At 41.0% G+C, this 18,502-nt stretch overlaps 1 pseudogene; it reads right to left on the bottom strand.

Moving 5' to 3' along the window:
* Positions 1-294: 294 nt before the first annotated feature.
* On the bottom strand, positions 295-1,806 carry LOC110878283 (annotated as a pseudogene).
* Between the last annotated feature and the right edge of the window lie 16,696 nt (positions 1,807-18,502).

The following is an 18,502-nucleotide window of genomic DNA, read 5'->3' as shown; positions in this document are numbered from 1 at the left end:
GGAAAACTAGAAAATTTGTGTATAACCAGAAATATTGAAAATGCAGCAAAAAAAAGACTTTTAGCGACGACATGTCTCGCCGCTATTGATGGTCACCTTTAACGAAGACTTATTACCAGCGACATATGTTGCCGCTATTGATATACACCCTTTAGCGGCGACATGTCGCCGCAATTACCTTTTGCGGCCCTGTCGCCGCTATTACCCTGTTTTCTTGTAGTGATTAATTAATGCATTCAGGAAAAAAAAAAGAAAAAAAAAACTTTCCAGAATGAATCACATTAATAACAAGAATTAAATAAAGAAAGTTGTGCATAGATGTATACTAGTTTGAGTACATTTAAGACTAGGAAAACGGTATTTAATGGATGAAACTTATGTGGAACACTCATACATAGATTGAACTTGAAAGATATAGATTAAACTGAATTATCAAGGTTAAACCACGTGATCAAACGCCGTGATTGCTCTTGGTTTTGTTTTACTTTCTGGATATAGAGATTCTAGTTCCTTTTGGAACAAATTGTCCTGACTTCACCCTGAGAGCCAGTAAGAACCCCAATACGACCCATGTTAACCATAGACACACCAAAATCCTTGAAGAAAGTGGAACCATGGCTAGTAGATTGAACCAAGTACGCTCTAGTCTCAGGGTCGTTTAGCAAGGCTGCATCTGATTGTAGAAGCCCTCTCCTCTTAGTAACTAGTCTGTAGTAAGAGTCATCAAATGTCTTGAAGCTCCCAGGGTCTAACTCAGCTAAAGTGGTTTGGTCTCCTTGCTTGCACTTCAACTTTAATCTTGCAATGTAGTTTGGGTCCATTGAGGGGTCAGTATCGCCTTTCCCAGTGAAGTTGTAGAGCCGGCTATCGAATGACGAGCAATGTGACATCCCTATGGTATGCCCTCCTAAAAAATGATCAAGAATCTGCATTTTAGTTACGTACAATCTCGAAACTAATCACTTTGATACTAACTTTACTGAAGATATGAATTTGTAAGAAAGGTACATGGAAAATAAAAATACTCATTAACGTACCTGAGAGAACCACAAGATCTTTTGTGTTTAGTCCCCTCAGTGCAAATGATTGTTTCAAAAGATTAATGCTTGCAAAAAATGGTGGCAATCCTGTTGCTGGATTTATGGGTTCACTGATTAAAGACACATTTCCATCTCTTCGGCCAGTTTCCACCTCCCAAAATGGTCCCTTGGTCTGTTAACAAAGGAGGTTCGTCGTATAAGAAGATGATGAATCATTATTATCATTGTATCCAAAATGTCAGCATTATCATGCTATACACATGAAGCTAATTTTAGCATTAGATTTGAAAGGGGGATAAATTTACCGCCACAGTAACGTCTCTGGCAACAAGGGCTACGATGTCAGCACAAGAAACTACACCAGGACAGGCATTTTCTAACGCCAACTTCACTCTGTCAATGATATTAAACCCTCTCAAGCTGAGATTCGGGGGTGCAAATTTCTCGGATTGATTTGTTGGTGAATCCAATAAAACAGATCCATCACAACCCTACAAATGCAAGGTTCATAAATCATAAAACACATTCATGTTAGATGATGAAATAATCTAAGAAGTGAACTTTAATTATATGATAATATAACATGTTGCAAACCCGAATGAAGCAGTCATGGAAATGCATTCTCAACAACGGGCCAGAAAGAGATGGGGCGACCGCCATAACTTCGTTGATGTACGATCTTTTCAGCATGTGGGCATGATTTCTCATAGAACCCAACTTTTAAGCCTTGGCCTTCTGCTTGGAGAGTTAAGAGTGCTAGAACCATAATTGGAAACACAAAAAATCCAAATGAGTTTTTGTAACTGGCCATTTTGAAGATGAATAGCCTTGCAAAAGATAAACTTAATTTTTGGATGCTGGAATGTAATGCGATCAAGGTTTAATTTATAGTTGATTAGATAGACCCTGTTCTACGAATATGTCATAGATGATGTTGTCAACCCTTCGTATTTTAATGAGTTTTTTTCTAACTTCATGAGGTGTAACTCCATGTTCGTAACAGGTATGATTTGCACATAATCTACATTAGAAAAAGTGGAATGTTTCTTGCAACAATTCAGATAAACTCTAGAGAAAAGAATCAATCATATTTACATTTTAAGGAGGACCAAACAGTTCATCTTATAATTAAGAGAACAACTACGTTTGAAAACAACGAATCTACAAGTATTCATTTAATCTTGTTTACAGTCATATAAACGAGTAACTGCTATAGGTTAAAATGTATCAATATCAAATCCATTGGAATACCAGCTAGGGTGTAAATATTCCAATAAAAATAATTTAATTTAATAGCACAAAAGCGTTGACATGACATTGAGCCAAGAACATGCAAGCTATGATCATTAACCAAACACATTATCATGCCTTTATCTCCAAAAAAGAAGTATAAAATATTAGTGAAGCATAAAACTACAATATATTTGTTACATAATGAAACGTATATCCCATACAGTTTGTAACTATTAAGTTTTGGGTGTTTAGAGTTTTTTTTCCCAAGCAGGTGTTCTTTGAAACAATAAAAAGTACCACCTAAACAAATTGCAGCAGATTTAGTTCCACTGGTCCTCCATTCACAGATCTACAGGCTTTCTTTTCGCACAATAACCACCATTGTTGTGTTTTACACTATCTCTACAAATATATTATGCTCTACTAGGTTATAGTTTATATTTGGCTGAAACAATTCACACACCAAGGCTGCCTATTTGCACACTTGGGCACTACTACAAAATGGAGTATTAGACGGTGTTGAATATTTATTTTAGACGGGGTTAAAGCAATAATATTCATGAAAACTCGTCTAATGCTTAAAAACCGTCTTATACTACCTTTAGACAGTGTTGTCTTTCAACACCGTCTTATAAACCCCATCTAATGCTTAAACAAATCTTATACCGGAGAAACCCTAACATACTTATTTCCAAATCTCAAGCTCTTTTTCCATCTTTTTTTACTTGTCCCAAATTCCACATCCCACCCTTTTGACAATGCATTTCATCTTAAACCAAAAACAAAAAAAAACCTAGCCACCACCAAGACATTCTCTCTGCCGCTCGTCTCTACAGCCAGACATTGAAGCAATCGCATACTTGTCTCCCACCAGTAAGGTAAATAACAAGAACCCTCTTTCGATTCCTGTTTGTCTTGGTGAATAAGTATGGATTTGTATGCATGTATTTCGGAAATCCTTTGCTGGACACCATCTCAAGTCGGTTTCTTGTGATTTAGCATCTTCACCATCTTTTTCCCAAACCAGATTTATAAAAGCTAAAACCCTAATTTTATTATTATTTTATGAAAAAAAAATATAGGTTTAGGTTGTTGTGTTCTTATATAAAGGAAATCTTATATGTATGTGTGCATAGGCTCGTCATGTTTTTATGAAGCTCGAGCTCGGCTCGAGCCTACTTGTTTGAGCTTGAGCTCGGCTTGTGAGTAAAACTCAAAGCTCAAGCTCGACTCGGCAGAGAAGCTTTCTGGTCCCAAAAAGAAGCACTAGAAAGGTGTAGTGATTAAAATATGTGTTTTAGTTTTCCATATTTTTAGTTTGTGTTTATGAGATTGAACTTCTGCTGGATGCATGGAAGGTGTTCGAATAAATGAAACTGTAGCATTGGATTGTTAGTTTGAGTTTAGGCCAAATAAATGTTCTATTTTTATTTATCTAAAGTGTGCTTTTAAAAAACTCATTATACATCTGAGACAATATGGTTGGAAGGGGAAATACACACTAATAACTAGTTCAAATTGGAGTTGTAGATACTTTGGCATGTGATGAAAGTAGATGAGAATGTGAGTTTGCAGCACATAGATACACGCTTAAGTCTAGTGTCTGTACACACATATGTATATATTACCAATGTTATGGTTTGGTTCGGTTTTATACAGTTTAAAAGTGTTGAAACCACAAACCAAACAGCTCACTACGGATTAAAAGTTTTGAAATAGACCAACCGAAATTCAAAAAAAGAAACCGACCGTGAAACCAAACCGATGGCCGGTTTCACGGTTTTAAGCCGAACCATGAACACCCCTAGTATAAATATATACATAACTTTATTCACGATGTTGTTATTGATTTTTTTTTCTCTTTGCCTTTAGTTTTAGTTAATAATATTTGTAATGACTCTTTTTATTTACTTTTATTTTAGATGTGGCATGATACGAGAGAGGCTACGGATAATAATATATATATATTTCATTCTTGCACCGCAGTTGGCTGAGTAAGTCTTTTTTAGTTAACTTTCTTTTATTTTATTACTATGATTCACCTAACTATTCTATAACACAAATTTTGTAGCAACCATTGGTCTTGGTTCATCATTGCCCAATACATAAGACATGTATATATTTTGGATTCAACAAAGATAAAAGGCGAAAAGAATGCTTCTAACTATCGTCTTTCAAGCCTAATTCCTACCGCCTTAGGATCCAAGTTCAACTACACAATAGAGCTATACGTAGCGTATAAGTTGCATAGAATTCAGAGCATGCCTAGCAATCCTTGGCACAGACAACCAGGGTTTATATGTAACACCCCCAAAATACCACCTGCGGAAACCCCGCGAGGCGTGTTACACATCAGAGTCTGAGCCACCAATCACATTGAACCAACGATAAATATTTAAATAAAACATGTTATTAATTGCCAAGATTAAATGTCAAACATAATATCAATTCACAAAGAGTTATATAGCGGAAGCATATGATAAGTCGTTTAGCAATTGTTTCATAATCAAACTCAAAACCAATGTATCAATTATTAGTAATCCAATAGCTTCAATCCATGACCACTCCAGCACTCCCAGATAGCAAGTCCATGTTCCAAGCTTAACGACCTACAAGCATGCAAACAAGTGTGTCAGACTACGCTGGTGAGTTCAAGGTTTTGTTAACGTGACATGTTACCAGATGTATGTTAATGCGATTCAATGTTGCGTTACGACGATGCTCATGTTAGATACCCTAGGGAGTGTGCCCATGTGTATCCGGGGAGTGGGTACCCCTTAACGACTGTTTGCTATGTTGCCATCGTTAGATACCCTAGGGAGTGTGCCCATATGTATCTGAGGAGTGTGCCTCTAACAACCATAGCCCTATCCAGATAATTAGTTCACGCCCGTCCTTACGGCCCGGTGTGAGGTTTCCCACCTAATAGCGCTATCAACTAATTACCCCCATTGCCCTCCAGGCAATAACCAAAACCGATTAAGTTGTTTACCCAATGTTTCCCTTCCAAATGTTTACCAGTTGTCCCAAACCACCGGGACGCATGCTTGAGAAAATGCATTGAACTCACCTTGGTTTGCTCGGCAGATTATACCAAAGTTACTTGACTTAAAAGTGATCAAACACGTCCTAACAGGATTACCAAACATGTCAGGTTTGGTTCAAGTGAAGCACATATGGTTACACAGAGTTAACACGTTACAAACACGAATGGATCATGGCAACATTTAACAGTCAAGCAACACATTCAACTTGTGCAATTATATGTCCAATGGAAATCAGCCCAAATAGATAAACAGCCCAAACACATACGGCCCAAAGTGAAAACGTATAAGTTGTGCGATTCGCTGGATTTGTGCGATCGGACTGGCCCAGCCCAATCACTGTCCGGCCCAAACAATCAACATATATGTGGCCTTGTGCGATCCAAGCAGACTTGTGCGATCTGCTTGGGTTGTGCGATCTGAATTTGGACTTGTCCGGCCCAACAGTTTACTAACATTAACATATGTGTGTGTGGCCCAACATCTTGTGCGACCGGCATCATCTTGTGCGATCCACAAGATGTTGTGCGATCGGGCATAGATAAACGTAATGTGCGACTGGGTTTGTGCGTCCAGCTTGTGCGATCAGATCAGGTCTTGTGCGACCTGATCTTATGTGACCAACAACTTGTGCGCTTTGGGTCCTTGTGCGATCAAGGACTCTTGTGTGATCAGTTCTAAATATCCGAAATTCATGCCTATTCGGTTACAAGCATTAACCCTGTCAATCAATTACAAGGTTTCCATACTTATCATTTACCAATCAACAAGTTATCAGTTTCCAAACATGTTAGATTTCGATCAAACCAAGGATTCCAACCTCAATTCTTATGAACCCTAGACTTAAACATAACGTGAACATCAATCACAATTATCAATACACAACATATCACAGTCGATCACAGGGTGCTCGGTTCTAACTCTAGGCCGTGTAATCCAATTGTATGTACATCATCAATTATGTAAACATGAACCCTATGATCCGATTATCAATAACAATATCCTTCAACCACATAATCAATCATGTTAATCAGAAACCCTAGATCATCATGCAAGTCTATAATAAAACACACATCAAAACATCATCAATGGATAATCACACTAACCGATTAGGAGTACACAAAGGTGATCCGATCTAAGAAGTTCCACAAGATGGCTCCGGTTCTTCGGGTTGCCGTCGCTTTCGAGAGAGAGGAGAAAGAGTAGGGTTTTGTGTGTGAAGTGTGTTTTGTAACAAATGAGGAGGTTGCCAAACTCTAGGTGCTAATCAATCAAGAAGGGTTGGGCCGAACCCACATTTGGGCCGCCCTATAGTCCGAATACAAGTAATGCGGCCCAAAGGCCTTATGCGTTCGAGTGATGGTTGTGCGATTCGGATTCACATACACATTTATTCACATACACATTTACATATAGCAAAACATAACATTCATTTAATTAACATAGCTCACGTAAGCACGTAACGTTACACAAAAGTAGGTTCGAATTACGAGTTGTCACAGTATCCCCAACTAAAAAGAAATTTCGTCCCGAAATTTGGTATGCACTCACTAACGTAAGCTATATTGTTCACTAGTTTTCCTGGGGTGTCACATCATCCCCCACTTGAATGGGAATTTCGTCCCGAAATTCACTAGTTGCCTCAACATTAAGTTTGCTAGGTTCTGCCTGATCTGTGGGGAACAAATGTGGATACTTAAGTTTCATCTGGTCCTCGCGTTCCCACGTGAACTCTGGACCACGTCTTGAGTTCCAACGAACTCTCACAATCGGTATGCGGCTGTGCTTACGAACTTTAACTTCCCGATCCATAATTTCAAGTGGTTCTTCGACAAACTGCAATTTGTCGTCTATCTTCAGCTCTTGAAATGGTACGACTAGTGTTTCATCAACCAAACACTTCTTTAGCTGCGATACATGAAACACATCATGGACATTACCCAACTCAGCAGGTAATTCCAACCTGTAGGCCACCTTTCCAATCCGTTCTAAAATTTTGAATGGTCCTACATAACGAGGGTTTAGTTTGCCGCGTTTCCCAAAACGCACCACACCCTTCCAGGGTGAAACCTTTAACATAACGCGTTCATTAACTTCAAATTCCAGCGGTTTACTACGCTTGTCAGCGTAGCTTTTCTGACGGTCGCGAGCTGCGGCCATACGGTTTCGGATCTGCACAATGCTTTCTGATGCCTCAAGAACAAACTCAGGGCCTGTGATCTGACTATCACCCACCTCATGCCAACAGAGAGGTGAACGACATTTCCGGCCGTACAGTGCTTCGAACGGAGCTGCCTTAATACTTGAATGGTAGCTGTTGTTGTAGGAGAATTCTATCAACGGTAGGTGCTTCTCCCATCCTTTTCCAAAGTCGAGTACGCATGCCCGAAGCATATCTTCAAGTGTCTGGATGGTGCGCTCATTTTGACCATCCGTCTGCGGGTGATAAGCGGTACTCATGTCGAGTTGGGAACCGAACGATTTATGCATTGACTGCCATAACTCTGAAGTGAAACGCGGATCTCGATCTGAGATGATAGAAGTTGGCACCCCATGCCTAGAAACCACTTCCTTAAGGTAGATTGCTGCCAATTGAGAAAACTTGTCTGTTTCCTTGATTGCTAAGAAGTGTGCTGACTTCGTGAGGCGATCAACAATCACCCAAATGGTATCGTTCCCAGCCTGAGTTCTGGGTAATCCTGTTACAAAATCCATAGCGATCTGTTCCCACTTCCATGTGGGTATCTCTGGTTGCTGCAGTAGACCTGAGGGCTTTTGATGTTCCGCTTTGACTTTAGCACAAGTCAAACATTTGCTGACGTAGGTTGCTATGTGAGCTTTCATGCTAGGCCACCAGTATGTAGTTTTCAAGTCGTGATACATCTTATCTGATCCAGGATGTACAGAGTAACGTGACTTATGTGCCTCATCCATTACAAGTTCTCGTAAGTCACCATAGAGTGGAACCCAGATGCGTCCGGTTACGTAGTAAGCACCGTCTCCCTTTTGTTCTAATCGTTGTCTCGAGCCACGTAAAGCTTCAGCTCGAACGTTCTCTGGTTTCAACGCTTCCAACTGAGCGTCTCGTATCTGGGAAGGGAGGTTGGACTGAATCGTGAGTTGCAATGCTCGCACACGCCTAGGTGCATTATCCTTTCTGCTGAGGGCGTCAGCTACAACGTTCGCCTTGCCCGGATGATACTTGATGGCACATTCGTAATCGTTCAATAACTCCACCCATCGTCGTTGTCGCATATTCAACTCTTTCTGGTCGAAGATGTGCTGGAGGCTCCTATGGTCGGTGTAGATGGTGCATTTGGTACCGTACAGATAGTGCCTCCAGATCTTTAACGCAAATACCACCGCTCTTAACTCCAAGTCGTGTGTCGTGTAGTTCTTCTCGTGCACCTTCAGCTGACGAGAAGCATAAGCTATTACCTTCTCGCGTTGCATTAACACGCAACCGAGACCCTGAATTGACGCGTCACAATATACCACAAAATCTTTGGTGCCCTCTGGTAAAGACAAGATTGGTGCACTGCAAAGTCTCTGTTTCAGAACTTGGAAAGCCTCTTCCTGCTTCGTTCCCCAAGAGTACGTCGTGTTCTTCTGTGTCAGCGAGGTGAGAGGTTGCGCGATTTTCGAGAAATCCTTAATGAACCTTCGATAATACCCTGCGAGACCAAGAAATTGTCGCACCTCAGACGGAGTCTTTGGTGCCGCCCAATTCTTAACTGCATCCACCTTCGCAGGATCCACATGTATCCCTTTCTCGTTGACAACGTGCCCAAGGAAGTGCACTTCTCGAATCCAAAAGTCGCACTTAGAAAATTTCGCATACAATTGTTCCCTTCTCAAAAGTTCCAAGATGGAACGTAGATGACGCTCATGATCTTCCTTGTTCTTGGAATAGACCAAGATGTCGTCAATAAACACTATAACAAACTCGTCGAGATATGGCTTACATACGCGGTTCATGAGATCCATGAAAACCGCTGGTGCATTGGTCAATCCAAACGGCATGACCAAAAACTCATAGTGTCCGTAGCGCGTTCGAAAAGCAGTCTTGGGAACATCCTCTTCTCTAACCCTTACCTGGTGATACCCCGATCTTAAGTCGATCTTTGAATAGAAACTTGACCCTTGCAGCTGGTCAAACAAGTCGTCGATGCGTGGTAACGGATAGCGGTTCTTAATGGTCACCTTGTTGAGCTCTCGATAATCAATACACATGCGGAATGACCCATCTTTCTTCTTTACAAACAGCACTGGGGCTCCCCAGGGCGAAGAACTGGGTCGAATAAAGCCCCTGTCCAACAAATCTTGCAGTTGATTTGACAGTTCTTGCAACTCTCCAGGTGCTAACCGGTATGGGGCTCGAGCAATCGGAGCCGCTCCCAGCGCAAGATCAATCTGGAATTCTACTTGACGATGAGGAGGTAACCCTGGTAGCTCCTCTGGGAACACATCAGCGAATTCTCGCACCACTGGTAGATCCTCGATCTTACTCTCTTCAGGTTGAGCGTTGGTAACTAACGCTAACAGTGCAGGATACCCCTTTTGTAGACACTGCTGTGCACGCATGGCCGTGATAATCCCAACCATCGTCCCACTACGATGCCCTTGAACTAACAGTGACTCCCCATCAGGGAGAGGAATACGCACAACTTTCTCCTTACACAAAATTTCTGCTTGGTGCTTAGACAACCAATCCATGCCTACCACTATGTCAAAACTACCGAGCGTAACGGGAAGGAGGTCAATGTCAAACACCTGACCCACGAGATCTAGTTTGCATCCAAAAAGGACATTCGAGGCTTCTATCGTCTTAACATCTGCTAGTTCTACTACTTGTTTAACTTCTAAAGGTGTTGGGGTTATCCCTAATCGTTGACTAAACTCTAGGGACACATAACTCCAATCGGCACCCGAATCAAATAATACAGAAGCAATACGATTGTTAACAGGAAACGTACCAGTTACAACGTTGCCGTCATTCCTGGCATCCCCTGCTCCAAGCTGAAACACTCTGCCCCGAGCACCATTACCCACGTTGTTGCCGTTGTTGTTGTTGTTGTTCCCAGCATTGTTGTTATTCGGGCGGTTGTTGTCGTTAGCGTTCTGGTTTAACTGAGGGCAATCTCGCTTAAAGTGACCCTCATCACCACACTGATAGCACCCCTTCCTGAAACCCTGGTTCTGCTGGGGTGGTTGTCCCTGTTGTCTCTGATTCCGCTGGTTTTGTTGCTACTGGTGTTTGGGCTGTGGGGCCCTACAATCCCTGGCCTCATGGCCTGCCTTACCACACCTATTACACATCCGACTACACGCCCCGAAATGATGATAGCCACACTTGTTACATCGTGGCTTCTTCCCTGCATATGAACCCTGGCTGTGGCCACTTCCCTGGCCTTGATTGACAGAAGACGACTGGCTGATGCTGCGGTTGTTGTTGTTGTCTGGCCTTTTCTGAGTATGACCAGCACTAGATGCTTTGTCGTAGTCGCTCCACTTCCGTTTGTTATCATTAGCAGATGTAGTAGCAGTGGGTGCCGCAGCAGCAGTGGCTGAAATGCGCGGGGGTAACGAATTGCTCTCGACCTCTTGGTCCACAATCTTATGAGTCAGTCGAACAATCTGTGTTAAGTCATTGAGATGGGCTGCAGTGACCAAACTCTTCACACGCGGAGGCAAACCTTTGATGAATAACTCAATCCTCCGAGACATAGGCCGGGACAAGTTCGGGCACATGTCGGCCAATTCATACGATCGCTTCACATACGCTTCGACCTCAGATCCAACCATCTTCAGGTCGTAGTACTCGTTTTCCAACTTCTGGACCTCATCACGAGGACAGTACTCCTCCCTGATCAGTTCTTGAAAGTCTTCCCAGGTTGTGGCATTCGCTGCCTCGATGCCCAACAACTGTACCTGGGCGTTCCACCATGTTAGGGCACCATCCGCCAAGGTACCCGCAGCATATTTCACCCTGTCTCCAGCGGGACAGTTACAGATAGCAAACACAGACTCTGCTTTCTCGAACCATCTCAGAAGTCCCACAGCCCCTTCAGTCCCGGTGAAGGTCTGTGGCTTACAGTCCATAAACATTTTGAATGTGCACGCAGGCTGGTTAGGTTGAGGTTGCGCTTGCTGACCTAAATGACAGAAGGAAACACATTATAGGAATGAAAAGACGTGTGCGTGGTATAAGAGTAAAGAGTACTTGGTACGTTCCGTACCAGCTTGATAGGCTGCTAGAGCCTCAGCCACACGGGTATTGATTAGGTCAGTCAACTCAGCCTGAGTCATGTTGATGTTGCCACGTCCGTGTCCTCGTCCACTCATATCTCTAAAGTTGGGAATAAACCGATTTAGAAATCGAAACGAGATGTAAATCAAGTATCAAGTTGATATCTACGTACTACCAAGTTCACACATAATAGGGCAGAACCCTTCTCACGCTCGATAAGCCTCACTGGGACTTGCATGCACCCCGCGTTATTATTAAGTGTGCACCCATAATAATAAGGCAATTTGCATGCTTATCTCAGTGCCTCTTAGCTTGCACTCAAAGTTTCCCCCGTTCAAACAACACAACAGATGGTATCACAGGTTTATGGTTCACATGAGTCGATGAGTAGTGTCTCACTATCAAGTCACTATGGTGTTAAATGTTTCAGTTCATGTACGTTGTGAGTGTGTGACTGCTAAGCAAGTAATGTATAAAGTGAAAGAGAAGCGAACCTTGCAATCTGGAGTTGAGTGTCATGATCGATCTTCGAAGTTGTTTGGTTATAGTCTGGTTATATAAAACGTTTTAAAACCTAGTTCACTATAACCAGTGGCTCTGATACCAAACTGTAACACCCCCAAAATACCACCTGCGGAAACCCCGCGAGGCGTGTTACACATCAGAGTCTGAGCCACCAATCACATTGAACCAACGATAAATATTTAAATAAAACATGTTATTAATTGCCAAGATTAAATGTCAAACATAATATCAATTCACAAAGAGTTATATAGCGGAAGCATATGATAAGTCGTTTAGCAATTGTTTCATAATCAAACTCAAAACCAATGTATCAATTATTAGTAATCCAATAGCTTCGATCCATGACCACTCCAGCACTCCTAGATAGCAAGTCCATGTTCCAAGGTTAACGACCTACAAGCATGCAAACAAGTGTGTCAGACTACGCTGGTGAGTTCAAGGTTTTGTTAACGTGACATGTTACCAGATGTATGTTAATGCGATTCAATGTTGCGTTACGACGATGCTCATGTTAGATACCCTAGGGAGTGTGCCCATGTGTATCCGGGGAGTGGGTACCCCTTAACGACTGTTTGCTATGTTGCCATCGTTAGATACCCTAGGGAGTGTGCCCATATGTATCCGAGGAGTGTGCCTCTAACAACCATAGCCCTATCCAGATAATTAGTTCACGCCCGTCCTTACGGCCCGGTGTGAGGTTTCCCACCTAATAGCGCTATCAACTAATTACCCCCATTGCCCTCCAGGCAATAACCAAAACCGATTAAGTTGTTTACCCAATGTTTCCCTTCCAAATGTTTACCAGTTGTCCCAAACCACCGGGACGCATGCTTGAGAAAATGCATTGAACTCACCTTGGTTTGCTCGGCAGATTATACCAAAGTTACTTGACTTAAAAGTGATCAAACACGTCCTAACAGGATTACCATACATGTCAGGTTTGGTTCAAGTGAAGCACATATGGTTACACAGAGTTAACACGTTACAAACACGAATGGATCATGGCAACATTTAACAGTCAAGCAACACATTCAACTTGTGCAATTATATGTCCAATGGAAATCAGCCCAAATAGATAAACAGCCCAAACACATACGGCCCAAAGTGAAAACGTATAAGTTGTGCGATTCGCTGGATTTGTGCGATCGGACTGGCCCAGCCCAATCACTGTCCGGCCCAAACAATCAACATATATGTCGCCTTGTGCGATCCAAGCAGACTTGTGCGATCTGCTTGGGTTGTGCGATCTGAATTTGGACTTGTCCGGCCCAACAGTTTACTAACATTAACATATGTGTGTGTGGCCTAACATCTTGTGCGACCGGCATCATCTTGTGCGATCCACAAGATGTTGTGCAATCGGGCATAGATAAACGTAATGTGCGACTGGGTTTGTGCGTCCAGCTTGTGCGATCAGATCAGGTCTTGTGCGACCTGATCTTATGTGACCAACAACTTGTGCGCTTTGGGTCCTTGTGCGATCAAGGACTCTTGTGTGATCAGTTCTAAATATCCGAAATTCTTGCCTATTCGGTTACAAGCATTAACCCTGTCAGTCAATTACAAGGTTTCCATACTTATCATTTATCAATCAACAAGTTATCAGTTTCCAAACATGTTAGATTTCGATCAAACCAAGGATTCCAACCTCAATTCTTATGAACCCTAGACTTAATAATAACATGAACATCAATCACAATTATCAATACACAACATATCACAGTCGATCACAGGGTGCTCGGTTCTAACTCTAGGCCGTGTAATCCAATTGTATGTACATCATCAATTATGTAAACATGAACCCTATGATCCGATTATCAATAACAATATCCTTCAACCACATAATCAATCATGTTAATCAGAAACCCTAGATCATCATGCAAGTCTATAATAAAACACACATCAAAACATCATCAATGGATAATCACACTAACCGATTAGGAGTACACAAAGGTGATCCGATCTAAGAAGTTCCACAAGATGGCTCCGGTTCTTTGGGTTGCCGTCGCTTTCGAGAGAGAGGAGAAAGAGTAGGGTTTTGTGTGTGAAGTGTGTTTTGTAACAAATGAGGAGGTTGCCAAACTCTAGGTGCTAATCAATCAAGAAGGGTTGGGCCGAACCCACATTTGGGCCGCCCTATAGTCCGAATACAAGTAATGCGGCCCAAAGGCCTTATGCGTTCGAGTGATGGTTGTGCGATTCGGATTCACATACACATTTATTCACATACACATTTACATATAGCAAAACATAACATTCATTTAATTAACATAGCTCACGTAAGCACGTAACGTTACACAAAAGTAGGTTCGAATTACGAGTTGTCACATTATATACGCTGTGTATAACCATCAGAATTTTGTTTGGCTATTTTGATGTATTTGTGGTATAAATTCTCACCCGATTCCAACGTTAAATCGTTTAAAATATATAACCGTTAATGTTATGCCATTAATATTATATACCGTTAATTTTTTTTTGAAAAACGTATATACGGTTCGAATATATTATATTGTTATCGTTTAAATTAAATTATTATACCACGCCTAATGCGGTTTGAATACTAGAAACGTTTAAATATCATACCGTTAATTATTTTTAAATACCATGTACGGTTCGAATATATTATACCATTTCCATACTATACCGTTTAAATTAAAACCGTTAAATATTTTGAAATATCAGGGTACGGTTGGAATATAGTATACCGTTTCAATTCTATTTTATTTATTTAAAATAGAAAACTTTTTTTTTATAAAACTTTACTAAAACCATCAACATTGTATAAATGTTTCTAAAAAAACCTTTATATACGATGCGTGTACGTCTATATGCAGCGTATATAAAAGGCCAAAAAGACAATTTTACCCCTGGTTTAGGCTGCGTATAGCCCCCAACCTAGGGGTAAAATTGTTTTTTACCAAACTTTCCCCATATATACGCCACATACAGGTCTATACGTGGCGTATAGTAAAAAAGACTATTTTACCCCGGGATTGATTGGGGGCTATACGCAGCCCAAAATAGGGGTAACATTGTATTTTTGACCTTTTATATACATTGCGTACAGGTCTATATGCGGCGTATATAAAGGGTAAGTTTTTTTAACCCTGAACCTGTAGTAAATTTATCTTTTTGACCCTTTATATACGCTGCGTATAGGCCTATACGCAACGTATATAAAGGGTGTATTTTTTAGAGAACAATTTTATTCATTATTTATCGTTTTAGCAAAGTTCTATAACAAGTACTTTAAAAAAACATTTTTAAGTATCGTATAAACCTCGTAGAAGTCTCATATAGGTCTTGTATATGCCTATAGGCCTACACGAGACCTATACTACACCTATAGGCCTATACGTGTGTTCTATGTTATCCTATAGTATCCAATCGTATTGCATCGTATCATATAGTGTATAGTATAAGTCTCGTATAGGTTCCCTATAGGTCTTGTATATGCCTATAGGCCTATACGGTACCTATACTACACCTATAGGCCTATACGGGTGTTCTATGGTATCCTATAGTATCGTATCGTATCGTATTGCATCGTATCGTATCGTATCGTATCGTATCATATCGTATCGTATCGTATCGTATCGTATCGTATAATGTATAGTATGTCTCTTATAGGTCTTGTATATGCCTATAGGCCTACACGGGACCTAAACCACACCTATAGTACTATACGAGAGTTATACTACACATATAGGCCTATACAGGTGTTATATCGTATCGTATAGTATCATATCGTATCGTATCGTATAGTGTAGTATAAGTCTTGTATAGGTTCCCTATTGGTCTTGTATATACCTATAGGCTTATACGGGACCTAAACCACACCTTTAGGCCTATACGAGACCTAAACCGCACCTATAGGCCTATAGGGGACCTAAACCACACCTATAGGCCTATACGGGACCTAAACCACACCTATAGGCCTATAAGGGACCTATACTACACCTATAGGCTTATACGGGTGTTGTATGGTATTCTATAGTATCGTATTGTATTGCATCGTATCGTATCGTATAGTGTATAGTATAAGTCTCGTATAGTTTCTCTATAGGTCTTGTATATGCCTATAGGCCTATACAAGAACTAAACCACACCTAGAGTACTACACGAGACCTATACTACACCAATAGGCCTATACGAGTGTTATATCGTATCGTATAGTATAGTATAGTTGCATGGAATTCAGAGTGCCTAGCAATCATTGTATATGCCTATATGCCTATACGGGACCTATACTACACCTATATGCTTATACGGGTGTTCTATAGTATTCTTTAGTATCGTATTGTATTGCATTGTATCGTATCGTATCGTATCATATATATTATAAGTCTCGTAGAAGTTTCATATAGGTCTTGTATATGCCTGTAGGCCTATACGGGTGTTCTATGGTATCCTATAGTATCGTATCGTATCGTATAGTGTATAGTATAATTCTCGTATATGTTCCCTAAATGTCTTGTGTATGCCTATAGTCCTACAGGGGACCTAAACCACACCTATAGTACTATACGAGACATATACTACACCTATAGGCATGTACAGGTGTTATATCGTATCGTATGGTATGGTCTCGTATAGTATCATATCGTATCGTATCGTATAGTATAGTGTAGTATAAGTCTCCTATAGGTTCGCTATAGGTCTTGTATATGCCTATTGTCTTATACCGGACCTAAACCATACCTATAGATCTATACGAGACCGAAACCGCACCTATAGGCCTATAGGGAACCTAAACCACAACTATTGGCCTATACGGGACCTAAACCACATCTATAGGCCTATAAGGGACCTATACTACACCTATAAGCTTATATGGGTGTTGTATGGTATACTATAGTATCGTATTATATTGCATCGTATTGTATTGTGTAGTGTATAGTATAAGTCTCGTATAGGTTCCCTATAGGCCTATACAGGACCTAAACCACACCTATAGTACTATACGAGACCTATACTACACCAATAGGCCTATACGTGTATTATATCGTATAGTATATGATGTGCACAAAATGCAACATATAAATTACATCAATTGTGGCATAAAACTAACCCTTTTTTAGTACTAATGTTGGAAAAAGTATGCTTTTGTCTTCCTTTTGTATTTTCAGGATTAAATGAGCTCAAATGAACAAAAGAAGCAAAAAGACAACTAAATCTAACATAAATACAAGAAAAGGAACAAACGTGGCATGCCCGACCTCCCGACAGCATCTTCCCAAAGCAAAACAAGAAGACAGAAGACTAAACACGCCCCGTGCTCAGTGAGCACGGGCGCGTGCCCAAGTGTCAGCAGAAAAAACAAAGTGGTAGAAGCTTCTACTGCCCACCACGGGGCCGTGCTCAGTGGACACGGGGGCGTGGTCAACTGTTACAGACGCATTTAATGAAATTGCGAATTGCAATTAATGAATAGAAAGAGTCGGATGGACACGGGGCTGTGCCCAGTGGACAGGGGGTCGTGCCCGAGCTTCTGTTCAGCCTATAAATAGGAGTGCTTGGAGCTCTTGCAACTCATCCCTTGGCACACCACCTCTCTCACACTTCACCCACCACCCACCATCATCCACCACCATCATCCATTGTCCATCATAGAGTGTGTGAGTCGTCTCGGGATCCAAGATTGATCGTAAGAGTTCTTGACAATCAAAGGCCATGTTTGCCTAAGTCTCTTACATCACTTGGTGAAGACAAGTGTTTAGTGTAATACTTTTTATTTTTAATCTTTTTCACTTTTTAATTGGTTTTGTATTAATGACTTTAATTACTAGTTTCTTATGTTGAAGGTGATTCTTCCTTATCGTTTGTCCGTGGTGTCTTGGCATTATTTTACTGTCTATATAAAAAAAAAGATTTTCACCATTCATATCTCCACGGTCTATATGGAGGTATGTTGGCTACCTGGTCGGGGGTTAAGGGAACGGTTTGGTAACAGTCTTGCCATTGTTCAGTGTATAGATCCTGCAAAGGACCTAGGTCAAATTTAGTAGGACCTCCTTCAATACCCAACGGTATTGGATGGCGGGGGTCCAAACTCTTTGATCCCCTCATAAGTTAAACTACTATTAAAACTTTAACCCGGCTACTTATGATTGTATCCCTGCTAACTCAGACTACTTAGCCGAGGGTAACGTCGCCTTCAAAAGAGGGGCCTACCACATTATGCATTAATAACTTAATTAATTATCTTTCAATAATCCGACCCTTTAGGATTGTATCTGTAGGATCGTTTTCAGACCCAAACGAGTCGATCAAAAGAGTTTTACTCAGTTTGAACGGCGGAAACAGACAAACTGAGGTCAATTCAGTAAGAAGATTACTTTAAACTGTCTTTTTGATTGATAGAATGACGTTTACAGCGTGATGACACTTCGGCAGCACTTCGTTGC

Source organism: Helianthus annuus, chromosome 3 (genome assembly GCF_002127325.2).
Source record: "Helianthus annuus cultivar XRQ/B chromosome 3, HanXRQr2.0-SUNRISE, whole genome shotgun sequence".
Taxonomy (NCBI): Eukaryota; Viridiplantae; Streptophyta; class Magnoliopsida; order Asterales; family Asteraceae; genus Helianthus; species Helianthus annuus.
This window is presented reverse-complemented; position numbering and strand designations above follow the sequence as displayed.